General features: G+C 47.1%; 1 protein-coding gene across 4 annotated transcripts in view; it reads left to right on the top strand.

Moving 5' to 3' along the window:
* TSPAN4 (tetraspanin 4) overlaps positions 1 to 26,804 on the top strand; it is a 3,410,446-nt gene that overhangs the window by 911,145 nt on the left and 2,472,497 nt on the right. For all 4 annotated transcript variants that reach the window (XM_069624016.1, XM_069624017.1, XM_069624014.1 and 1 more), the window contains one exon: positions 3,072 to 3,112. The gene's annotated coding sequence lies outside the window, so the exon portion shown is untranslated. The remainder of the gene's footprint in view (positions 1 to 3,071; positions 3,113 to 26,804) is intronic.

Raw genomic sequence — 26,804 nt, 5'->3', positions numbered from 1 at the left:
GCCACCTACACATTTAAGTGTGCACCCTTTCACCATACACTCACACAGGCAGCCACCTACACATTTAAGTGTGCACCCTTTCATCCTTCAGGCACACCCAGGCTGCCACCCATACATTTAAGTGTGCACCCTTCACCATACACATGACACGCACCCCCAGCCACCCATTCATTTAATTGTGCACCCTTTCACCGTACACTCGCCTAGGCAGCCACCTATACATTTAAGTTTGCACCCTTTCACCATACACTCACACACGCATGCGTCTTTGGGTTGAGGGGAGGCTTATTTCTTCAAAAAGAAATTGTTTCTTTTTGAAGTCACTCTGACTTCATAAAGAAATTATTTCCATTAAGGACCAGACCATAATGGAAGTAATTTCTATATGAGGGTAGAGTGACTTCAAAAAGAAACTATTTCTTTTTGAAGCCATAGAGCTCCCCCACATGGCGGCCTCTAGCCTAGAGGCTTCAATTGCATGGGTTAGGGGAAGCCCTAGGACTTCAAAAATAAATAGCTTCTTTTTGTAGTCACTCTACCTTCATATAGAAATTATTTCTGTTATGCTGTAACAGAAATACATTCTTTATTAAGGCAGAGTGACTACAAAAAAGCAAGGTCCCCCACCCCCCGCCCAGGACATGTGGTGGCTGGGCCCCCCGCACCACAGGGGCTTTGGGGGCCCCTGTTATGCCAGTGATCTGAATGTGGCATTTTAAATGAAAGAGCGCAGATTTGGGACAACTCGTCCAAAGTCAAAACTGCAACATTAGACACAGAATGTTATGCTATGTTCAAGATTCATATACCTCACACTCTTGCCACCTCCCTGGTCTCGTGGTGCTCTGGTGGGTCTGTAATGCAAGTTGGGCGGAGGTCTGGGGGGCTTGGATTAGTTGGATTGAGCTGACAAAAAGTAAGCGAGCTGTGATGTGCTGTTGGAAGCTTCAGTTCGGATACACCGTTCCCTGACCGTAGCTGTGATTTTCGGTTGGTGGCCTTCATGTGGTGTTGGGCGAGATTATGTGTGGTTTGTTTCATTGTTGTGGTGTTGTGAAATAAGTTTAAACTGTACTGGTACCTCTTTGCCCGATAGTTTTCTCTATTGACCCATTTTATCAAATAACCACCCGGGACTAATACACAGAGAGTGTTGCAACACTCATCTGTCAACCGGGTTTCTGCTGCGAATATAATATCCAAATTATATTCATTAATAAGATCTGCAATAGCAGTGGCATTGCTTACCACAGACAAGGCATTAAGCCGTGTGCAGTACCCTGTCTTGTAGCAGGGATGGATAGAGATCCTGTGAATTGTATTAACTGTTTTTTATTCAAAGCCCACAATGTAAGAGAACCTGATATCAGGGACGTCATTTGGGGGTCAACCACAGTTGCAACACCTGGGGATTCCCTTGCGACCCCAACTTTTGCACACACACAAAAAACAGTGCTCCTGTTGTAGCGGACCCTCCTGCAGCGCAGGGTGCCCCGCCACACCAGGTCTGGTGGGTCCTAGACCCAGTGCTCACCCATCAGGGTGAAGGCTGGGTCGGGGAGACACTCAGTAGGGGTTGGCGCTGACTGTGAAATGTGGCACATGTCACATGCCACGTTCAGCTCCAGCCCCTTCTCCAGGACTAGTTATAACTCAGATTTCAGGTAGGGAAGATGGACACTCTCAGTAAAGGTCTGTGATGTTCTGGTAAGCCAGTTCACCAAAATGCCTGCAATACTTGAAGTGGCATCACACACCCAATGACTTGCCAGGAACTGTCACTGCATGGTCTTTGGCCCCAATGACCTCACATGACATGATGCCACATGACGTTTGGCCATGATTATACCCCAAGGACCAGACCACAAATGTACAGTAACACCTGTAAGAATAATAGAATCCAAAATGGTATTAAAGCAGACAAAAGTCGGTTTAAATTGTTTATTTACTGGGTTGCTGCCTCAATGTGTCATGAATGCAGACATGATTTAACCAGGGAAAACAAGGAAGAGCTATCATCGAGCAGGGCAACTGCCCTCCTATTACTGTAGAGATTCACATCTCTTCCAAAATATGCTAAGTGCAGTTTCCCACACCCAGGTAGTGGCATCTCGTGCCATTTTGAGCCTCATGCAAGTAAAGTCTTCTTATGCAAGGTACAGCATCACATACCCAAGTGCTGTGCTTGTACGCCAAGTGCAGCCTCAATCACCCAAGTACTAGATGTTGATGCCAGAGAAGGGCTGACATTTCAGGCATAGTCATCATATGCAGGCTCTCATGCCCAGCCAGGTGCTGCCATTATTCACCCACTATTTGCCCATGCACAGCCTTCTGCCCCTGGACCATCTTACCCCACCAGCAGACAAAACGCCTGAATAGGCAAAAGGTCAAAAAGGGTCAGCGCTGTGGACGTGAGGCGAGTGATGAGCCGGGGGGTTGAGGTAAGCAGATTTCAAATAAGTCTTGGGTGTGGAAATAGAAGTGCAAATTCAACTTCATGGTGATCTGCGGTCAAGTAATGTGCCCCGCGTCACAAGCCAGGAGGATAGGCGAATGATTGACTTTTCCCTTCCGCTTCCACACCATATCAAAGGGACTCTTTCATGGAAGGTGACACACTGAACAGCCAATGAAATCTGGTGTACCTTCCGCTAGAACATAGGACTACTTGTTGGCAAGCCGGAGCCCTTACCGTAGTGTTTTTTGTTTCTTTTTTGTCTAATTCAATATCTCTGGGTGAATTCAGCCAGACCTAAAGTTAGGCTAACTGTGGCTAAATGTGGCAAACTGTGGCTATCTGTGGCAAATGACATTTAGAAACCATATCCAAGCATGAAGAAACCACAGTTAATCATGGTTTGACTGTAATCATAAACAACAGGCGACGTTACCTCTCCTTCCCTAATTCTGATTGGTGTATGGCATCCATCAGTGTTCTAATAGTGAATATGCACCTTTCATGGAGTGTTAATATACATTGAACGTGATCTCGTTGGTTTGCGCATAAAATGTTATGTCTTTAAATGATGATATTCGGTCCACATCAAACAGTTTCTCTTTTCTTTCAGCCTTTTCCCTGCCACCTCAACAGGTAACACAACCAAGAGTGGTAAGTTGTAGTGACTTTTATGTTGGCACTTAAGATGTTGGTGAATATCTGATGAAACAAGCCTCACAATTGCATTTGACATGGTCAGTCTCGGCAGCCATCCTCTAATTTGAAATATGTAGTGGGATCAGGAAAAAGGGTGCTTCATTTTGATTTGGGAACATACTAGTAGTAGCCATATTAACAATGAGAAAAACAAAACTACATGTCCCAGCATGCAATGGGGAAAATCAGGACTGTCTCAAGGTGTCACGCCTGGCATGGGACCACTTGGCAGCAACCTCTACTTTCCCACGTGTGTGAGGGCGAGTATTTCTTGATTGTCCTTCACCGTCAGCTACAGAGATATCCTAAAATTATGTTTATTACATTTGAGTCGTTTTTTAAATGTTGAAGCTGGATGAGTGACTTGTTTGGATCCAAGACACAGAGCATGACTTTCTGGTGCTACAGGCTGCATTTTATTTGAATAATGCTTAAGTCGTTTCTTTAAACTATTTACAAAGGCATTGCTGGAAGAGGCAGTCTGAAATATCCAGATTCAGTATTCGCAATCCAAATAAGCATCGAACTGGTGTTAACCTTGCTCTCCACCCAACTTTTGGCAACTTTCCAACTGCTTACCTGACATAGGATGCAATTCTATTGTCACCAAGGAGGTCCTTACCATGCGCGTCCTGTACAGCCCATCAGACAGCCATTACCAGAACATGAGCCATTAATTACCCAGCTCATCAGATCCCCATTACCAGGTCTGTCAGACTTCCATTACCAGGCATACCAGCCCCTCATTACCGGAAACAACAGACTCCCTATTACCAGGCACAACGGGCCAGACCCACCAGAACCTCCATTACTTGGCCCACCAGACCCTCTGTTACCAGGCCAATAAGACTGCCCGCTACCAGGTCCAACAGATCCTTATGGCCAGGCCCACCAGACCTTCCTTACCAGGCCCATTAGACCTCCATTACTGGGGACCAAATATGAGACATTGTCCTGAATTTTAGAATTCAAGACAAAAAGAACTGTTTATGATAATAAGATGTTGAACTTGTTGAACACTGTCTTGGAGGCTTCCCATCTTTGTTAAGACAATTGCTAGTTCTAATTCTCTTTCTACATTAGTGCCACCCTCTCAGTAGATTTGTGACAAGTTACGACACTATTTCAAGTTCTGAATATCATGTGCAGGATCTATCATTCCCTAAATAGAAATGTTCGCTCTGGCATAACCTTGTTTTAGAAGACAAAATATTCTTCCCTATGGCTTGGAAAACTTTCCTTCAATTTACCCCAATTTATCTAGAAGAAATACTGTTATTAGTTAAAAGGAAGTGCCTGTCGGGCTGCCCTTATGGCATGCATCCCAGGAAATTCTTCAAGACATCAACGGCAACATTAGTGCTCAGACTATAGCTACTTCTGTGTCTTTGCGATGTGTTCTAATAGAGTGTAAGCAAGCAGTGTTCTTTGCTTTAATGCCTGGATCCTGATGAGCCTGGCAATGATCAGCCTCTTTTGAACACATCCAGTATCCAGCCAAACGGAAGGAGCAGTTAGTTACTAGGCCAGTACAGTAGTTAAATTCAGATAATTGCCTGCGGCACACTTTCTAGGCTGGGTTCTGGCCAAGTAGAGGGAGAAACTCGGTACCACTAGCCTAAGCAACTATGCCAAGGGACAGGGGCTTGAACACAATGCATTTGGATATTCGGATGTTTTTCAAGCCATTGGCACCGTGGATCAGAACAACTTGATTAGCCTCCTAGTTGAATCTAGGCTTGTTGGGACTGCCTTATATTGGTTCACTTCCTATATGACTAATCACTCAGAAAGTGTTTATATTTCTCACTGTACCTCAACAAATCTACTTCTCACCTGCGTGTTCACTCTGTTTAGCACGTACGTGAGAACTTTGGATTCTCTTTTCTGCTTCGATTTACAATGCTTCATGCACTCAGATGATATCCAGACTTTTTATGGATTAATCTACACCCCGTTTTAACTGGAATCACCTCAACTAATAGCAAAAAGGAAACTGAGGTTATGATCTCCAGATGAGATACAAGTCTCTGGTCCACAGACTATTAGCTTCATATCCTACTTTGTTTCATTGTTTCAGCGTATAGTTATTCAACTCAGCAGTGACCTATGCTTTCATCAATGGCGCAATGCAGTTTCTAAATTTTCAGATTATGGTTGATCCCAGATTACTTCTAAAACTTCACAATAGTCAGTGACATATCATTGCTCTTGGTTTACTTTCTTCAAACAAAGGAATGACTCCTTCTCAACACCTAACTCCACACCCCTTCACACATTCAAGAATGGCTAAAACCTAAATCCACACCAACACCACTCCACGCTTAACCCAAGACTGTGCAATCTCCTCCCCGCTCCCATGTCTTGATCCCTGCTCCTATGTATTGATCCCTGCTCCCATGTCTTGATCCCTGCTCTCATGTATTGATCCCTGCTCCCATGTCTTGATCCCTGCTCCCATGTATTGATAAGCGATCTGCTTCCCTCACTGTACACTTCCCCCAAGACTTGTTAGGTGCTCCGTTGCTTCCCAAAGCTAGGCATGCACTCAATAAATAGCATAATAATAATAATAATAATAATAATAATAATAATAATAATAATAATAATGATTCAGACTGGATTATTGTATTATTGTAACACTCTAAGTCTCGGTCTTCCCAAGTCAATAATCAAACAGTTTCAGCATCCCTAAAATGCAAGCAATCACATACTGTCCAACACCCCTTGTCCTCAGTCTATATATCCCATTATAGCCCAATAGCATTGGCTCCCTCCTGGCCAGAGGATTTAATTCAAATCGTTTTGTATCATCTTGTAATCTTTACATCACGCTTCACTCCCTGACCCATTAATTGTAGACCAGTTCCATCTTTAAAACACTTTCAAATTTCACAAAACTTGAAGGGTCGCGTGTGCTTTTACAATCTTCGCCTTCTCAACAGTCATTTGGTCTTCAATAGGGAGCTCAAGACAAGGCTGTTTCCTAAACATGATAACTGTGATGATGTATTTAATATGTATGTAATTTCATGTGATGTGATGATGATAATTTTACATCTTTTTTCGTTGAAAGTTTTCTTTTTAAATGTATGGTGTAAATGTTTTTTTCTTTTTTTACCAAATCACCTTATAAAGAAAAAGCTATGATATTTGTTGACAGCTTTTTCAGTCACAGCACCAACACGCCTAGCAAAGGGGAGCTCCTCATTGTTACTAACGTAACACAACTTTCAGTTTAGAGTCCAACTATTTTACTTGAGGTCCACTCTATCACTGATAAGTGTACTCGCACTGGAAGTGCTGAGACAGAATCTTGGATGTAGCCCTTTGTGTGTCCTCGTCCCACAGTATTGTCTACATGTCTTTAGATTACACTTGGGAAAGCGTCTGGCCTTACAGGACCAGCAATCTCAGAGTCTCCCTCTCCCCTCCCCTGCCCTTCCCTGCCCTCCCCTCCCCTCCCCTGTCATGGGACCTTTGCTAGACATTGGAAAAGATATACGTTGTTTCTGTTGGATCCAGTTTCTGGAAGATGAGTTCTGGAGATAAATTATACAGCTGTAAAGAAAGTGCTGTAATTCCAAGGACATTTTGGCTCAGAATAGTGTTGTCCAATAGGGTCTATTGTTTTTCCTAAGTGGTTTGTGCTGTATTTTTGTAGTCCAGTAGTCAAACAGCCATTTGGAACTGCCAGATCCAATAGATCCCACAACAGTGTGCAACTGGACTTTCCATCAAAGCGCATCCACGCCTACCTTCTTTTGTGCATTAAAGGCGTCTTCCTGAAGAACGCCCATTTCATTTGTGTATAACAATTCATATTATGTTTATATATTTTGATATATTTACCTGTCACCATGCAGCCACTTGGGCGCTCTTGTCTAGCAGGCGGACATTGTAGTGATGAGAGTTGGTCCTGTACTCAGCTAGCCACAGAGATGGTCTGATCCTTTGCTCGGTTAGCCTTGGCCACCACCTGATGGCCATCTCGCCAGAAGTGCAAGGTGATCAACCAGCCGTGTCTTCCAGCTGCTGGAGTGAGTGAGAAGAAGGGAAGGGTGTTGCTGTTTGGCCGAACCAGCAGCAAAGGCTGCATTCCAGTTCCTAAACTTCACATTTTGGGAATTACACAGGGGTACTGTGGGAAGGTCCAAGACAATGCCCTTCATTTGGCACTGTAGCTGTTGCGACTTCCCCCGGGTATCGCCACAGGCCATGGCCCTCTGGCAATGCCGCCGGGGGTTACTATTCCCTGGGTATTTGAGCAGGGAAAATGCTGCTGGTACTGCTGCCGGAGCCCACTTGCCATGCCCTGTGTGTGAGGTTGCTGTTATTATGCTGGTGATATGTTTACAGGGCCTGTGCTCTGCATAGGACGCATGGAGCTTGACAACCCCGGTTTGCATTTGTATTTATTGATTTTAATGCACTTTCACAATGTGTTGCACAGTAGCAGAATGGTCCAAAATAATGCAGAGGTACACAATATAATTATATATTATTAATTAGAGGTGTGAGGAGAGCAGATGAGCTTTAGGATTAGAGTGGAATATGGAACATGCAGGAAAAGATCTAATAGCAAGAGGTGGAGAATTCATTGTTTGGGTGCAAAAAGTGACAATGAGCAAAAACGAGATTGTGCACAAGGGGTTTAGGAGCTGACAAGAGAAAAGAAATGTAAAGTCCGAGCAGGGACACAGCTTGAGAAGAAGAAAGGTAGGGAGGAGTCAGACCATGTATGCATTTAAAGACAATGCAGAGTAGGGGTGTCACAGTATTCATTTTATGACGGTACGATAACCTTCTTGCCAAATGACGGTATATCATGGCTATCGCGGTATAGCGGGTGGAGTTAACCAATCTTAATAAATATTTCCTAACGGGTCACAAATTGTCAGATTTATCATCACAAACAAAACCAGGCACCCAGGGCCAGAATTGGGCTTTTCAAGATACTTTCTACTGAAATGCCACCCCTTGCTTCCACCAAACACAAATGCACGTGTGGAGAGGAGGAGGGGGGGGAGCTCTGCTGCGACTGGCAAAGCAAACTGAATAACTTTTCTTAAGTGGTTATTTAGGCTTTTAGCTCCCACACTGGCTACTGGTGAAGATGAACATGTTGCCATCTTTATAACCTGCATGCTACAGATCAATGGAGACTGATGGTAGTATAAGCTTGTGCGCATACACACACACACGCACACGCACGCTCTCTTTACTTTACAGCCTTTAGTTTACGTGCGGGCCAAAAGGTGTTCATGTAATCACGGACTTGTTACCCTTTGGTATGGCAGCAGGGAATACCCACAGAGATGAGAGAATTTCGCAGTGTGACTTATTATATGTAAATTCAATGATAGATCCAGGGAAATCCCCCATTGTCATATGTTTATCAACCATTATCCATTATAAATATATAAACCCCAAAAACGCCAACCCAAAGTAAACCCTTTCCCTTCTTGGCACTGTATTCTTCTTATTGCTAACATATTGACTTTGTGTCAGGCACGTGTGGTTTATGGAATGGCATTAAAAACTGCTCCAACTAAAACTACTTGGCAGATGGCACATCCAACAGTGCAAGACCAAGACTGTGCAGCACTTGCTTACTGCAGCCTTTCCCAATCAGATTGAAAAGCGCACTTAACGGTATACCGATATAAACAACGTGACAGTTATTATTGTTCAATTGAGTGTTTCACGGTATCTTTAACGGTATACTGTTATACCGTTACGTCCCTAATGCAGAGAACATGAATAAAAGGATGAGATTCAAAGGAGATGCAGACCATGGGCCTCATTACAACCCAGGCATTAAGGGGTTAACAGCGCCATAAAAGGTGTTGGCGCCGTTAAACCCTTAACGCCTGATTACGAGGTCCCTTTGCGGGTTGCACTTTAATGCCTGCTTTTTGCATGCGTTAAAAAACCAACCCGCAAAGGGACCTAGGAGCTAATTATGGTACCGTAATTTACGGTGCCGTAATTAGCGCCTTCCCCATTCCCATTGAGCCCTATGGGGCAAAAATGGGAATGGGGAAGTGCCATGGCAGCATGGAGAATTACCGCCCCGCCAACCTCGGAATGGGGTGGTAATTCCCTATTCCGCCATGGCGGAGTCGGTAAGTTACCGGCATGGACCATGGTGCTAGTAGCACCATGGTCCAACGCCTGGGTCGTAATGAGGCCCAATGGATTGAAGATAATCAGAGATGGACATGTGAGAGGAGAGAGATAAAGGAGTGTGAATTGCAGAGTTGAAAATGGAACATAAGGGAGCAAGGTGATAGGCCGGAAAGTCAATTAGCAGAGCAGAAGAACAGTCAAGGTGAGAAGAAAAGAAAACAGTCTGGAAATAAGATGTTTTGTGAAAAGAAAGGAAAGGAAAGGAAAGTAAAGGAAAAGAAAGGAAAGGAAAGGAAAGGAAAGGAAAGGAAAGGAAGGGAAAGGAAAGGAAAGGAAAGGAAAGGAAAGGAAAGGAAAGGAAAGGAAAGGAAAGGAAAGGAAAGGAAAGGAAAGGAAAGGAAAGAGTGGCCTTTACGAATATTGTAAAGTTGGAGGTGCATTAATGATCCATTTCAGAATTATTATTTTTTAAACGCGTGAAGTCAAAAATGACTCCAAGGTTACAAGGATTGTGTCAAAATGGAATAGTGGAAGGCGGAAAGGAGATGAACGAGAGAGAGAGAGAGAGAGAGAGAGGTAGGAATAGTGCAAGCAGGGAAGAATAGAATGTTTGTTTTGTAGGCATTAAGGTGGAGAAAATGAGAATGCATGCATGATTGGATGGCCAACAGATAGACAGCAAAATTGGTGTGAAGAGAATCAGAAACAGAAGAGAAACAAACAAAATCTATGAGTCGTCAGCATAGAAGTGTCAGGAAAGACCAAAGGAATTGATTGTAGAAGATGCCTTTGATGATATGATTGGTAATGCCAGGCATCCTGTTTCCTCGACTCCACAGAAATAGCAATCACCAATACCCAGCCTTTTGTTAATTTCTGGTAGTCTAAGATGAAGATGTTAAAAAAAAACTATCAACAAGCATAAGCCAGTGTCCCCATCAGCCAACATATACCAAACAAAAGTCATCACATTCAGAAAAACAGATATCCCTCGAGTCATTGCTAAATTCATGAATGCTTCACTTAATCACAGAAATGTCACACAAAAAGAAAGCATACTCTCACTTTAGCGATGGCCAGTGAGCACTGCCTTTGGCTGTGCCACTGTGTATTTTAAAACACTACCGGACCACTAGCCATGGCCTTCTGCCATGTACACTGTACATGTTACCCTAATATGTTTATTATGGACCCACTAGATGGCCTTCGGCCATGGCCACTATACATGCCATGGCCACTATACATTATTCAGAACATTCTTAATAACTTTTTCACTTTTTGACAAATTGTTCCTAAAATTTCCAGTTGGGGGTGGGAGGGCTTGGAAATCCCTTGGTTTAGAAAATGTCATCCAAATCCATCCAGCAAGTCAAAACTTATTAGCCCCTCTCAGCCTCTCTTCTGCAAAGCATCAACACCGATATAAAGGTTTTAAGGTACAGAGGCACCCAATTGTCTATCTGGAATTATTTAAAAACTGCTAAATGGATTTACCCTAGAGCAGTCAAGGAAATTAAGTCAACACTTTGTGCCCAAATGGTTTGTTATTTGGTCCAAATCTGCCAAGCGGTTTCCACCCTACAGCTGTTCAAAAACTGCACTTGTTCTCAAAGGGAAAATGAATGGGCTGAAAACAGTGAAATTGTGATTTTTTTTTCTTAATAACTATTTCATTTTATAACGTATTATTGCTGTTTGGGGGCCCTTTACAAACGTTTTGTTTGGAAAATGTCATCTAAATCCATCCAACAAGTCAAAAGGTATTAGCAATAGAAATATGGGGGAAAAGTGCTGCTTTTCCATTTCTGAAAATCCTTTCAGCCTCTCAGCTGCAAAGCCCCGTGGAAAATATCATTATCATTTTGGGAGAAGGGGCACCCCCTTCTCTGGCAAATATTTAAAAAACTACTGGACGGAATAACCCTTGACCCCTCCCCCCCCTGGAAATTGAGTTAACGCTTTTATGCACAAGTTGTTTTATACCTGAATTACATTTTCCATATATGTCCATGCGCCACAAGAAGTACGTTTGAACAAAAAAAGGTATAAGGCGACATGAAAGACAGGCATGAATTGACACCTGGTCAGGGGTGTCCTGCCGTATAGGGTATTAGCAAGGCAAAAGTAGTTAGAAAGAATTATGGTAAAAGTGAAAAGTTAGTGAAAAGACATTTAAAAACCACAAAACCAGTATTCTAATTATTGAAAAGTCCACTAGATGGCAGTGACAGACTATAGAAACATACTGCATGTAGCTAATATGCGTGAACATGAACATACGGAAGTGAGTCCGACGTGAATGAGACTATTCAAGGAGGGACTTAACCCATGAAATGAAATAGAACATGGATTTGTACATTTGAAAAAGGATTTGCAATTATTGAAGATTTCTGTTGGAATTGAAATTCTTATGTTCAGCAATGGTAGAGGGTGATACCTCTTACCCTCCGGTGAGTGTCCGTGTAGTCTCCTGGTCTCGTGGTGACCTGCTTCAGTGAGCTGAACATAAGAATTTCAATTCCAACCATTCGGGAACACGCTAACCCTAGATTTGCCTTGAGAAAGACCTCAAAGGTTGTAACGTGTCGGCACCAATGGAATAAAAGTATATCACATACTCTGTACCACATATGAAGTTTTAGCAAAGAATATGTTGGTCACAAAAGTGACAACCAATGTGTGAATTACTGAAGGAAAAATAAATCAACAAATGTTGCAAACACCTAATGTGTGGAACCTGATACTCATTGGATATTAAGGAACCACTGCCCAGCGCCTAATTTCAAATTTTTGGCTCTCAGTAACCCAGAACAAACCCCACATTTTCATTCTGTCAGTGCCCAAAAATGCATGCCACTATTACCACTTTAACACATTATCATGCTGGCTGTTTAGAATATAGGCCTGCATGCCACTGTATGAACACATTTTCATGCTGGCTATGCAGAATAGATTCCAGCATGCCTCTTTAGAAACCTATTATGTCAGGTTTTCCCAACATGTCACTTGTCGGAAGTTCCCCAACAGTTACTTGTCAGTTACTATGGCAGCCAATGTGGACCCGACGTTATGGGTCCAAATTTGACTATTCAGTAAAACCACACCACTTAGCTATGGCTAACCATTCATTTCCAGTCCAGTTCCTCATGAAAAAGGATGAAGACGAAGTCTGTCTACATAAGCACGTCACGTTCAGACAGACACGTTACATAAGCGCATCGCATTCAGACAAACACGTCTAACATCGCTGTAACAACGACGGAGCGCTGATTTACAGAAACGCTGCTTTGTTGTTGGATGAGGACCTGAAGCGCACTTGAAGCGTCTTCCACGTTTCCCTTCGAATTCAAGACCCTTTCTCGAAGCGCCCGGAGACTCACTGCACTTTTCTCGATGCTTACCTCGGACTCTGGGGGCCTCATTACAAGTACTCCGGTCCGGAATTAACACTGCCGGTAAAACCATACCGGCACCGTTTGCATGTCCGCGCAATCATGACCCGCGGCCCCGGTAATAGCACCACCCTAAACCGCCACCGCGGAAATAGGGTTCCCCTTAATTCCGCCTGCACGGAAACCCCTCCGTTACCGGCAACACGAAACACCGTGAGCATCACAACTAGCGCGGACACGGAAATACCGGGAAAAAAATTGCGGAAATACCGTGATCACGGTGGCGGAACCGCCGCCACCGCGAACATGGCGTTATACACTGCCGGCTGAACTGAATCAGGGCACAGGTGCACCAAATCAGCCCAGCTGGACCTAGCAGGCCACTGGGAGCCTACAAAAGGGCCACACCCAGCCCAACACAACACAGAACCATGCAGGCAGCAGGGCTAGTAGCACTGGGACTGGGCCTACTCAACCAACAGGCAGTACTGCACATGGTGGCAGCAATGGTGCAGAGGAGGAGGCGTAGGCGGAGGAGGCGCAGGCGGCAACCAGCCAACCCTGCAGCTATGGCAAACCCCATTGCCCAGCCAGCCCGACCCCGCCGCCAGCCACCAATACCACGCATCAGGGCCTCACCCTGGAACCTCACCCCAGGACAGATCCACACCCTATACCGGCTGGACCGTGCAACAATCATGCACATCACCGCCATGATTGAGGACAACATCAGCAGCCTAATTGACACCCCCACCGCCATCCCCACCCTCTTGAAGGTTGTCTCAGTTCTGCATTTCCTTGGCACTGGCACCTATCAACACACGGTTGGTGAGCTGCACGGCATATCACAACCGTGTTTCTCAAAAGTCCTGGTACAGGTACTGGATGCCCTGTTGCGCCATGTGTCGGAACACATAGCCCTACCCCGCACCCTCCCCGAGGTCATTGCCACCAAGTTGGCCTTCCATGCCATGGCAGGCATGCCAAATTGCATAGGCGCAGTTGACTGCACCCACGTCGAGCTGACAGTACCACATGCAATTGAGGCGGTGTTCCGCAATAGGAAACAGTATCACTCTTTGAATGTCCAGATGGTTTGTGATGCCATGCAACTGATTACACACTGCTGCGCACGTTTCCCAGGCTCATCACATGACTCAATGGTACTGCGGAATTCCACGTTGCCACGGTACATGGAACGCTATGCCGGACAAAGCACATGGCTATTGGGTGAGTACAGCTGACGATGCTACAACCCTGTCGGAGTGGTGTGTGTGTGTCCAGGCAATGAGCATTGTGAGTGTGCCGCTGTGACCGCACATGCATCACCCCCCTTCCATCTACCAAATACACTGCGGATGCCAAACATCATGAAGGAAGACATGACAGGGCACCACAATGTGCCCGTGCACACGCTGCCACAGCCAATCCCGTCACTGTCCCATGAACCCTGTGCCACTGCAGACACCCACCCTCAATTGAAACACTGCCCCAAAAAGCACGAGAGGCGTGCAAATGATACGACGAGTATTTACTACTTCCGTACAGTGGAGTCACTCTGCCATGTGTGGACAGCACTGCACCATGACATGCACACAATCAAATGTCACCCGCAGGGCACAGCAAACATGCAAGTTAATGTGTAGGCCCATATGCAGTCAGCGACATTCCTCCTGATGGCCAAAACATACCTCCAGACACTGCATGGTTCATATGCATGAATGAATGATGATACAAGAATGCACAGCAGCAGATGAGGACATGATGCCACAAACACTGACATGTTCCCCCATCTACATCCCATGTAGGTGATGCGGGATATGCACTCACGCCATGGTTGATGACACCTGTACGGAGACCAAGGAACAGGCATGAAGAGGCATACAATAGGGCACATATCCGCACACGTGGAATGATTGAGAGGACATTTGGACTGCTGAAGGCCCGTTTCCGCTGTCTGAGCAGATCTGGCGGATCACTGCTGTACAGCCCAGTGAAGACGGGCAAAATCACGCTGGTATGTGCCATGCTGCACAATATATGCCTGCGCAGGAACATCCCAATGCCACCAGACGCAGATGAGGAAGATGGGGATGGGGATGGGGATGGGGATGGAGATGGGGATGGAGATGGAGATGGGGATGGGATGGCACCGCCTCCCCCTGGGGGTGCACATGATGGCCAGAGAGCACGGGATGCCCTGATTCGCATTTACTTTTGAGTCACAGCACATTCACAGTAATGCACAAACATGTTGACGACAATGAATTAATAGTTGCACTGCAAAATAAATGATCAATGTCCACACATGTATGTGTTGATTTGAAATGGTGATGTATTGATGTAATCACAACAGGGAAGAAGGTGCATTGGTTAGGGAAGCTGTACACCCGGGGCCACCCACCACCCAAACGTGCCCACCCCCACCCAGAGCCCATTGTCCAAACCCCCAAAACTACCTACCCCACCACCCAAACGTGACCACCCCTCTCACACCCTTGTAGTCCACATGTGTCCTGCACTGCCCCACACACATGCCATCACTTCCGTGTGCGCTTCTGTGCAACCTTGCCCAAGGGACCCGTTAGCCTACTCGAGCGCCTCCTTGGACTGGCAGTGGTGGAGCTGGATGGGGTGGTAGTGTTTGATTGGCCAGAATCAGGGATTGAGGGCATCCGTGCCAGATTTGCCTGTTGGCCAACCAACATGGCCTCCACAAGCCTGGAGGTGTGGTCATTGCCCTCCCGCACATGGCGTGCAAGGGTCACTATGGTGCTCGCAAAGCGTCCTATGGACCTCGACAGGCGACGCACTGAGGCGCTGTAGCTCTCCCTCTGCAGCCTGGATTCCTCTAGCTGCCTCTCCACCAGCTGGGTGAGGGTAGCCTGCTGGTCCTCCATCCGCTGCATGCGGGCATTCAGTTCGGCCATGGATGGGGTGGGCGACCTCATGGGACTCCCCAGTGAAGTGGGGCTGAACCCCAGCTCATGGAAGGAGCCCAGGTCTTCCAATGTGGGCATCTCCCCCTGTGGCCCCGTTTCCGAGTGCTCTTGCGGGGCACTGTTATCACTGCAGGCCGCCCCCTCTGCAGTGCTGCTGCCTTCGGTGTTGTGTTGGGTGGCCATGATAGGTTCCTGTGGCACCTGTCTGGACTCAGCCAGTGTGGAGATGGTGGGGATGTTGGTGGTGGTGTGCTGCACATCTGTAGTGGCTGGTAATGTGGCCAGAGGTGCAGAACTGCCGGCAGCATCCTCCTGTGTGGTGGTGGTGGCTAGTGTACTTGCCGATGCTGATTGGCTGGCCTGTTGTGCAGTATCACTGTCACTTGAAACGGCTGTGGGGACACAAAGGGCATGCAATTAGTGTTGTTGTGGTGGCAGATGGGTGCATCACATGCGTCATTAAGATTGTACATTGAATAGTGTTGGTCACATGCATCTGATTGCTGGTGTCTGCATTCAGTGATATTGGTTGCCATACGGATCATAATGGGTCCTTTGGCCCACACATGCACTGCCTGGGGGGGGGTTGTTAATGGGTCCTTTGGCCCACACATGCACTGCCTGGGGGGGGGGGTTGTTCATGGGTCCTTTGGCCCAGTACTCACAACTGCATATTTACATGTGGCATTCATGTTTGGGCACTTACCGGCATCTGCAGGTGGGCTCACTCCTGCCTCAGCCTGCCCAATCCCATGGATTCCCTCTAGGTGGAGGACGCTGCTGCAACGCTCCTCCCATGCTTGCAGCCTCAGTGGGGAAGGGGGTCCTCCGCCTGTCCCACTGCTGCGTTGGCGGTGCGTGGAAATGAGGTTGCGTACCCTCAGCCTCAGGTCGTCCCAACGCTTGTGGCAGTCCTTCACGCTCCTCACTGCCACGCCCACAGCGGTGCACTTGCGTGCAGCTTCGGCCCACACCTCCTTCCTCCGCTGCTGTGTGGCACGCCGTTGGTCGGCGCTGAACATCATCTCAGCATTGTCCACAATGTGCTCCACCAAGACGGTTAGCTCCGCCTCGCTGAAGCGCTGTTTGCGCTGCCTCTGAGCAGGAATCCTGGCAGACATGCTTGTGGTCCCTTTTGGCTTCTCAGAGTCAGGATTGTGCTTGTGCTGGCTCTGGATGGCAATGGATTGTGCTTTTATATGATGGCCGCCTCTCTGTTTCCTGTTTTGGCGATCATGGTATTTCCGGTTCCGTGTCCGTGGCGGCGGAGGCGGAAACGGGTATTGCGCCACTTGTGGCTTCGTTATTTCCATTTCCGTGGGGTATTCCGTGACGGCGGTAACAACGTTTCCGAGTCCGTGTGGTGCGCGCGACCGACAGCGTGTAATCGGGCGGTTTTTCCGCACCCTTGCGGACACGGAAACGTTTTTACCGCCATCACGGATTTTGCACGGTCCCGGACTGGCAGGTTGTAATGAGGCCCTGGATCTTTTGCCAAAGCGCCCGGAGAGCCTGCGCTTCCTGACACTGTTGTGTGACCAAATATGTAGGTAATTAGAATTACTTTTTCTTGCCTCTTATTACACTCTTCAGAGTAAAAGGATAATACTAATACTACAGAGACTTCTGATGCAACTATTTCTACATAGCAGAGTGCAGAATTGCTATCCTGCGTCCAACTAGGATAATACCCCGGCACAGTACTGATTACCCAGGACTGTGCGGTCTCCTTCACAAGCGGATTGATCCTCCAAGTCAGGTGATTATTCCTACCTATGGGTAATCACGGCTTGGGTACATCAGTAGGATACATATGCAACCAGTGTTCACATTCTCATCCTGTACAGCCCTTCTGCCCTGAGAGCTGCCCGCCTGATCTCCTCTGCACTCTTCAAAGATCATTCTTGGTAATGGGGTGGGAATTGTAATAGGGCCGGAAGGTTCATAAGACCCCCTCCCCTTCTTCCAGTTTCAACTCCTGTGCAATGCCTGCATGGTTTCTGAAGCCCAGGTCTGTATGTTTACGACACATTTATGATGGCTGTGCTCAATAAACAGCAGAATGTTTTTGTAAGAGCACATATTCAAAATAGCTGTGACTAATATAGCCAAGCCTGTCATTGTAGGAACACATTTTCATGTTAGCTGCACACAATGTAGACCAACATAGCCACAATATATCATTTTCATGTTGCTTGTGCCACAATATATGCATTGCCCAGTAAACACGATAAATGTCCCCTCCCAATTCCATGCACTCACACACAGACACACACACACCATTCGCCAAAGGCACTTCTACTCTTTTATTTTCCAAACTTTCTTTATTAAAATTTTCCAAACAATACAACAATCAAAACAACCTCCACAACCACCCACTCCCCCACCCCCTTCCCGGCACTGACATATAGGTGTGAAGTCTCTTCTTGACAAAGCCTACCCCAAGGGTGCCTAGGATACAGTGCGCGATAAGGTCCATTGTCCACAAACAGGCTACTTCAGGACACCTAGCCCAGTGCAGCCCCCGCCTTGCCTCCTCTGCGGCTGCAGACCCGTAACCAGCACCCACCTACCCTGGATCACACACAGTGCAACACCCACAACTAACTGCTGGATATCTCTCCACCAGACCGGCTAGGTGGATCGGCCCGAGCTAGTACAGGATCAAAGCTCCGATCAGAGGATTGTAGGAGATATATCGTAAAGGCATCCCACATCCGCCTATCCCCCCAGCTCAGTCCCTTCATAACACTCCACCTAGTCTCCATATCATTACAAAATAGAATATCTACAGACCATTGGGCAATCGTTGGACCCCGCTTTTTGCCCCAACTCATAGCCACCTGACATTTAGCCAAGATCAGGAGGAGGCCTATTAGCTTCCTAGTCACCTTAGGTATCAGTTTGGTATAACCCAGTAGAGCCATCACAGGATCTGGCTGAACCACCTGTCCCACTATGTCCCCAATCACAACAAACACCTGTTTCCAGAAATGCTCAAGCTCCCCACACTCCCAAGCCAAATGGAGGAACCCTGCATCCTCTCTTCCACACCGGATGCAATTCCCCGGCCTTTGGGGAAAGTATTCCTTCAGTTGAGCTGGGGTATAGTAACACTGGTGCAGGAACTTCAAATGGATCAGCTTGAAATTGGTATTAATAGCCCCCTTCCGAGTCACTTCGCAACAATAATCCCAGGTGGTTACCGGTACTTCCATACCCAACGTCTTCCCCCATAATTCTCAGGACGATGTCCCGGCCACTTTTCTATTTCTCAAGCCCATCGCATACAGACGGGAGAGGACATGCCTCCCAATACCCCCCCAATTACTTTATCAAGCATTACCGCCACCGGGGGCGGTTCCGGGAAGGAGGGGAACAACCGCTATAACAAAACTTTCAGCCTGTAGTACAAAAAACCATCTAAGCCCGAAAGGGCCCCCCTTTCTTTCAATTGCTGCACCGTAACAAACGACCCATTCGGGAACAAGTCTCTGAATTTAGTGACACCCAGCCTTTTCACCAATGCCACGTATCCCACCTCACTGGTCAAAGGAAGACCGGGAATATATATAACCGGCAATTCAGGTGAATAAAGAATTCCCCCATAGGGACACACTCCAGGAGGGACCAAGCCCTACATGTTAACTCCACCAGGTTTCTCTGCGCTTGCATGCATGCCGGTGCAGTCAGGAAAATTGACCGTAGCAGCGCCGACGACGCGACGGACCTCTCAATCTCAACATGGCGACGCTCGGCCGCCATACCATACCAATACCGGAGAAAACTAGCCTGCGCCACTATTTAATACAGCTCCAGGTCCGGCAAAGCTAGTCCCCCCTCCCGAATCGGTGCTGTGAGTTTAACCCAGGAGACCAGGGCCCTCTTACCGGCCCAAATAAATTTCGACACCAGCGCGCGGAGATCCCGAAAAAAACGCTGGGGTACTCTAACAGGCACATTGAGAAACACACATAATAGCTTGGGCAGAATGGACATTTTAACAAGGGCTATCCTACCAAACAGGTTAATCGGAAGGGAGTCCCACCTCATCATCGCAGATCTAGCCAGTTCAAGAGCTTCCTCATAGTTCCTGCGGTACACCACCCCCTCCTCCCTAGCCACCGTGACACCTAAGTAACGGGTACTAGTCAACTCCCACTGAAACCCCCAAGTATCCTGGAAGTGACTCGGTCCATCCGTCAGCGGGAATATGACCGATTTGGAGGTATTCACCCGAAGCCCCGAGACTTTGCCAAACCGCTGCACATCCACCATAATGGGATCTAGATTGACCTCCGGGCGCCGAACAAATAGGACAATGTCATTTGTGTAGAGCGAGATCACTACCCTATGCGTGAACAACTGGACTCCCCGATGTAGGTGGTGATCCCTCACACACTCAGCCCACGGCTCAATCGCCAGGGCAAACAACAGAGGGGATAGGGGGCATCCCTGATGAGTTCCCCGCTCGAGTGAGAGTAGTTTCGTGGTCAGCCCGTTTACCCGCACCCTAGCTACCGGATCGCTATACAACAACGACACTAATGAAATATGGTCCACTTTGCAGGTGAGCGCATCCAGTTTCCCATCCAAGGATTGTATCCCAGATTGCAGCTGTGCAAACATGTCCTTTATATCTTGAAAAGCTGTCACCGGCTCCGCCCCCGTCACCTTATCCAGTGGTTCGCTGCATTTGGCTGACGTGACTGTCTCGAAGTGTAGCCTGGACTGCTGCTTGCCCCCTTTGCAGGCCCTGGACATCATACACAAGCAGGTAGGATGCCAAGTCAGTCCCTCAATATGCGGGAGACAGTGGCCCCAGCCACCTCTTCAACAGCCAACACTCACTCTGCGCCTCCCACGGGCAAGCCGATTGTCCTCCTTGCTGGCCTCTTTACACACCCAGCCGATTCCCAGTCCTCCGGGTCTCTCCACCTGAGACCCCCCACACTTTCAGGAGGCGGGGAGACCACAACCCAAAACAAAGACCCGGTATGTCCGCTGCCGATCCCCTCACATCCAGGGGCCCCAAGCGTCAGAGGCTCTGTGCTTGTCCGAAGTGCCCAAACCGGGTCCCACCCAGCCTCCCAGGAAAGTAGGCCAGCCACCAACCATGTACAGGTCCTGATGACCAGCCCCGCCGGGGGGGGCGCCCCTAGCCAGGCACCCCTGCAGCATCCAACCCAAAACCTAGAGGCACAAAGTCTCTCACATTCCACAAAGTCAGTCCTCACCTGGCCTCAGGGTTCCAATCCTCCATAGGTTGCAGGGACACCGGTGCAACAAATGGTGCCCTGCACTGTTCAATATCCAGCCGTGACTATGGAGCGTACACAGTGCTCCTGACTTTCCTTACATAGGGCCCAATCTGGCAGGCAGTCACAGCGACCCCGCTCACAGCTTCTCCTGGGGCCCCCGCCAAGTGGCCATACGCCCCCCCACTGGCCGCTCACCACCTTCCCCTGGAGGTGGGACAGCCCAGGGAGGCCCTGCGCAGCTAAACACGCAGATCCGCTCTTAAGGAAGCACCCGAACTGCCCGCACTGCTCACGCCATCAGTCCACGGGCGCACATCGGCCGCTCTGTCCAGTGGCCCCGGGCGTCCACTAGTAAGCTTGCCCTTTACTCTAAGCCCAGCGGACCCTCCAGGAGACCAGGCAATCACCTCCAACTTCGGACGGTCTCCAACGCAGGCACTGCCGTCATTTTGTTTTACTGCAGCTGGAGCAGCAGGAGCAGAGCGCCGGACCGCTTCAGATTCCAGTCGGCCTTTCCCCCACACTGCTCCCACATGGTCTCAGGCCGGCTCCCCGTTCCACCAGCCGACAGCCGCCGCCGCTCCGGATCGTCGCCAAACCCCTTCAACAGGGGCCCGGGGCCAGAACACTCCTCCCCATGCCGCGTGGCCACAAAAACTTCCACGGAGACGCCCGAATATTGCTCCGGATAGACGTGGTGCTGAAGAGCCTTACGGGCTTGCGGCCATCTTTCCCGAGCTCGCTAGCGCCCCCCCAAAGGCACGCCTACTCTTGTGTATGCACATCCACTCACATCATCTCACCTGCTTTCCAACACACATGCACCCACTCTCCGACACATGCTCACCTCACCCCAGCCATCCTCTCACCTACACACCAACCACTAGACACAGACACCCACTTTTAAATATCCAACTATTTGCATGCATCAGCATCGGTCACCTCCTGGCTCCGTATGCCCTTCGCTGCTCTCCTCTGCATCCGTAGTCAAAAAGGCAGGCTGCATGGTGGTACCAGATATCTAGGTAGCAAAGACATGCTGTGCTAAACCTCTCGCTTCTGGGCAGACTAAAACACTTGCCCTGCCTAGTATGGGAGTGACATAGCACAGGGAGCTTCCCTTCATCCCTCCATCTCTCTGTTCGTATACAGGCTGAGGGTCAGCGTTCTGACCCCTTCCTGTGTGACAGAGGGAGTGGAGGAAGGATCTATATCCTCATACAGAAATGGGGCAGTCCATTTTATTGTCCGCTGTCTCCTGATTGTCAATGTGTTTTAGAGCATTGATCCAGATGCTTCAAGCATACCTATCCTGCCAGGGCCTAGTGCAAGCACTGGGCAATCTAGGTGGCTGCTTAGGGCACTTTTCCAGCAGGGGGCACAAAACAGAAGGTTTTAAAATCTTTTCATCAATTACAAGAGATGTAATCTTACCTAATCTAAAGTGCTTATGATGATTCTTCTTTCATGGCTTGTAGATATTATTAGTGTCTCTAACAGCACCCTGGGATAGTTTTGTATTTTTATTTTGATGTCTGGTAGAACCCAAATAGTGAAAACTGGCCAATTCACCTCAAACCCATTGGTCACCCCGGGCTTTGAATGGGGTTCTTCTCAATCTCCCCATCTCTTTAAGATATATCTTCTGCCTTTAATTTTTAATATTCAGAAATGTAATATTGGGTTCCACTCTTATGCAGATGACACGCAACTATTTCTGAAAGTATCCAGTAAACAGAAGACTTTTGAACATCTTCAGGTCTGCTTGACGGTTAACCAACAATAAACTCAATGCAACCCTACAAAAATGGAACTCATGCTCCTGGGACCAACACATCTACTAAATGACCTGTCACATCTTCCTTCAACCCCCTCATTGGGATTCCTCCTTGGCCTTCCAACCGCCTTTGACAAGAAGATCAACCAGCTTGAAACCTTCTGGGACCCTACATTAAGGCTGACTACACAACTCAATGAGGTGGTCAAATCTGTCTTTTGTTTTTTTGCCTCTGATTATTGAAGCACATTGTTCCTTAGCTTTGTCCCTCATCCCATGCCACAGTGGTCGGGGAATTGGTAAACTCCCGCCTGGACGATGAAATACATGATATAAGGATCTCCCTAATTGTCTTCCAAAACGACTACGCATTGTTCAAAATGCACCTAATCAACTTATGTTTCATTTACCAAAATGTTCTTCTACTTCTTACCTCTGGCAGTCACTGCATTGACTTCCCATATGCCACTGCACTGTCTTCAAGATCATTATTTTGGTATTTAAATGTATCCATGGTTTGGCACTACAATACTTAAGGAACAAAATCCAACTATATCAATCTTCACACTCTCTTCAATCTACACAGCAGTAGCTTTTAACAATTATCCTTCCTGCTGTATCACCAGAGCAGATCGCCCATTTTACATTAGTGGACCTCGTCTGTGGATCAAATTTCCGATTCAACTTTGATCGATGACTTTACTATTAACTTTCAGGTGCTAATTTTCACCTGGGCAATCTCGTCTTCCTAACTATATCCTCTCTGTAAACCCAGAAACTTTTAGCCCTGTCATCCGCCCCCAGATGCAGAAAATTCTGCCAGGTATCCTAATTTAGGTTTTGTGCTGCACAAATAAATTAAACATTCCTCAAATTAATTCAAAATTCAAATGATGTCCTTAGGCAAACAGGAGGTGCCAGGTTGCAAACTACAGTCCTCTCATGTCAAAGATTGACTAATTTGGTAGTGGAAGGAGGGCTCATTGACACCTGAGTTTGAGCTGCACACCACATGGTCTGGTTCAAATTTAATAACACTGAGTCCTAGCAAGAAGAAGTCTTGATGAAATAATCTGCTCTGAATCAAGTCACTCACTCCAGGCAGGTCAGACTCATGGTCAAACTCCCCTGGTACTTCTGGAAGTAGAGCATGGGAAAGCTGAAAAAGACACCTCACAGTTAGGAGCAGGAGGAATAAAGGTTGGGAGCAGGGTTCTCACGCTAATACTCCAACAAAGGACTGAATGGCGTTTTCCACACTATGTCAGAATAGGTCAAAGTTTGCTGTGCTTACCGTACATATTCTGCTGTTTCTGAGCACTGGCTCCATAATAATTGATGTGTTGCAGTGTTCCCTCTCAAGATAACGTATTTTTATTCATGGACTCGTAAAACTAGTGCATGCATAATTAGAATTTATTTTAGGTACAAAGGCTACTTGCATATTGGGTACTTTGTATCTGGGTGAATTAATAGCTGCACACATTATGCATCAAACAGAAGCTGCATGATTGATTTGAAAACTTTCTGTGCAAACTTCCCAAGCAATGTTGAAACATTGAACCACAGTGGTGAGGGCTCGCGTGTGCATTCTAGTGTCTCTTTATCCACTGCAGGTTATAAAACCAAGATAAACAAGCTGGCTGAGAATATATGCACTGTGAGTGTAAACGCATAGAGCTTAATCTGTCAAGGTTTTCTATGGGTCAAATTATGTTAAAATCCTGGTCCAATATTAAACTTACAGTGAAAGGCATTCAACTAATCAAACGTTTTGGAAGGTCATTGCAGAATAGTGGCACTTTGATGATGAAATTGAGGTCACATAAAAGCAGGGCCAGAGCAATTAATAGGCCACTGGACACTGAGTATAATGGATGTGATGGACATTTGCCTGCTGTGCACTTGTGCTTGGGCCAGGATTGGCCCACCACCCCCGGCTGGCACAACCGGATTGGATGAATGTTCCTGTCACTCCATTCCCTCTGGTCACCCTTGCAGCCGATACTCAAAGGAAATTCTTTCTTCTTGTTCTTGGCCCTAGTCCGTCTGCTTTGTCACAAGCCTCCATCACAGTCTTTCATCAAAACCCTTCTATTTCATTATAATACTTCATCAATTACCTTCTCCTTCATCATAGTCCTCCACCACAGACCTTCTTCTTCATAAAAGACCTCATCCTTCTTCACAGTCCTTCTCCTTTGGCACTGTTCTGCTGCATCACAGCACAGAGAGTCAAAGCCCCTGCGTGTGTTAGGACTCTTGTCACTCATCTGTCTGGACTCTTACTGTGGCGACTGAAAAGAGGAGCGGGTTGTACCCTATGCCGTATTGTCTGCCAATCCGTACAGGACAAGGCATTGCATGGGGGAAGTGGCTACTGAATAACCTGCTTCAACTCAAAACAAAATGTGCAAGTCTGTGTGTTGGATACCTCACGCCCGCAGAAACATGTACATTGTAGATGTATTTAATACAAGATACACTCAACTATTAGCCCCCCGGATGGTGGGAGCAATCAATAAGGTTTCTCGGATCGCTGGCTGAATTTACACGCAACGTGATGGCTGCTTCCCCCGCCCCAACATCTTCACCCCACCCTCCCTTCCCTTCCCTTTGTATTTGTAATACCCCCAGCCCCACTTACCTGATTGCTGCACTGGCAGCACCTGCCGCTGCTGCCTCCATGCCCTTGTTTGTGCTGGCTGCCATTGAAATGGAAGAGGGGCTCGGGACAGAGCCCTGCCTTCCTGATCCATGCCAGCCATCTTTAGTGAGCATTTTCATTCAAACAAAATACTTTGCTCTTAGCACCGTGGGTTACCGGATTGGCAACCCGAGATGCTAATAGCAATAATCACCCAGGCAGGAATGGGCAGAAACAGCACCGGGGACCCTCATTAAAATCCCTTGTGTTAACTTGGGATCAGGGCAGGGCCATGATTATTGCTAAAATATAGTTCACAATTTCATTCAAAACACTGATGGAATATTGTCTGTGCCCTGAATTTCTGCTTGGCACTCTCTTCTCTCCGTCTCGCCCTCCTGGGCTTCCAGAGTCTGATGGTCATGTTTTATACTAGTTATACATATTTGTTAAAAAGAAATGCATCTTCATCACACATTCTTTTGCATTGTTTGTAGGTCTGGTTGATTCATGAGATGAACTTTAGCAAATTTTCTGTTGTAGGATAAATATTTATTAAACACATCAGAAAACCAAGTGGCATAATCCTGACAAAGAAATACTTTATTTACTCAAAACTGCAGTATAGCAAATTCTTCCTAATCTTCGCTTCGGTTTGGCAAATGAGCACCATTCCCAGGCATGTGGCAAGTAACCCGCATATGGTGTCAGGAGGGGGGCCCTTGCAGACTCTTCAAGCGAAACCGGGATACATCATATTGCATTCTAAACCTTGTGACCTCAACCTCTGATTTCACGATAGCCAGGATCATAAAGCAGAAGCATTACAGAACGCCCTCAAAGACATGCTATTCACGCAACATGTTAATGCACCTACCCACAACAAAGGCAGAACACTGGACTGGGTATTATCCCTCAATACCTCGGTTGACATAGAAATGATCACCCCACCGCCCTGGACTGACCACCAAAGCATTAACTTCTCTATAGCATGCAACAAGCCCGATCCACCCAAGTCATCCACGATAGACTCTTATGTTGCTAGAAATATTCGCAAACTATCAGCTGAAAACCTAGACCCAATTCTAAAAATACCCTCACTGACACGATGATTACAAATGACAACCCTTGCTCTCTAGCAGATACCTACCGAAACTGCCTCAAATCTACTATAGATATGCTAGCACCCTGTGTCACTAAATCTAGATAAAAAAATATCATTTTGGTTTGATGAGGAATTAGTAGCACTTAGGAGAATTAAACGCGTGTGTGAACACCGCTACATCAAAACGCGCACTGTTGAAACAACTGATGCCTTCAACACTGCAAATAAAACTTATAATGCAGCCATCATTGCACATAAAGCAAATGCATTCAATACTAGGATTAAAAATGCATCCACAGACTCAAAAGAACTTTCACTATCCTCAAAGAGCTGGAAAACCCTCTCCCAATCACCAATCCTGTTCAACCCTGCAAAGAGTGGTGCACTACCA

The sequence above is a fragment of the Ambystoma mexicanum genome, chromosome 11 (genome assembly GCF_040938575.1).
Source record: "Ambystoma mexicanum isolate Mex_15411 chromosome 11, UKY_AmexF1_1, whole genome shotgun sequence".
In the NCBI taxonomy this organism is placed as follows: domain Eukaryota; kingdom Metazoa; phylum Chordata; class Amphibia; order Caudata; family Ambystomatidae; genus Ambystoma; species Ambystoma mexicanum.
Note: the sequence above shows the minus strand (reverse complement) of the source record. Positions and strands in the feature narration are given on the sequence as shown.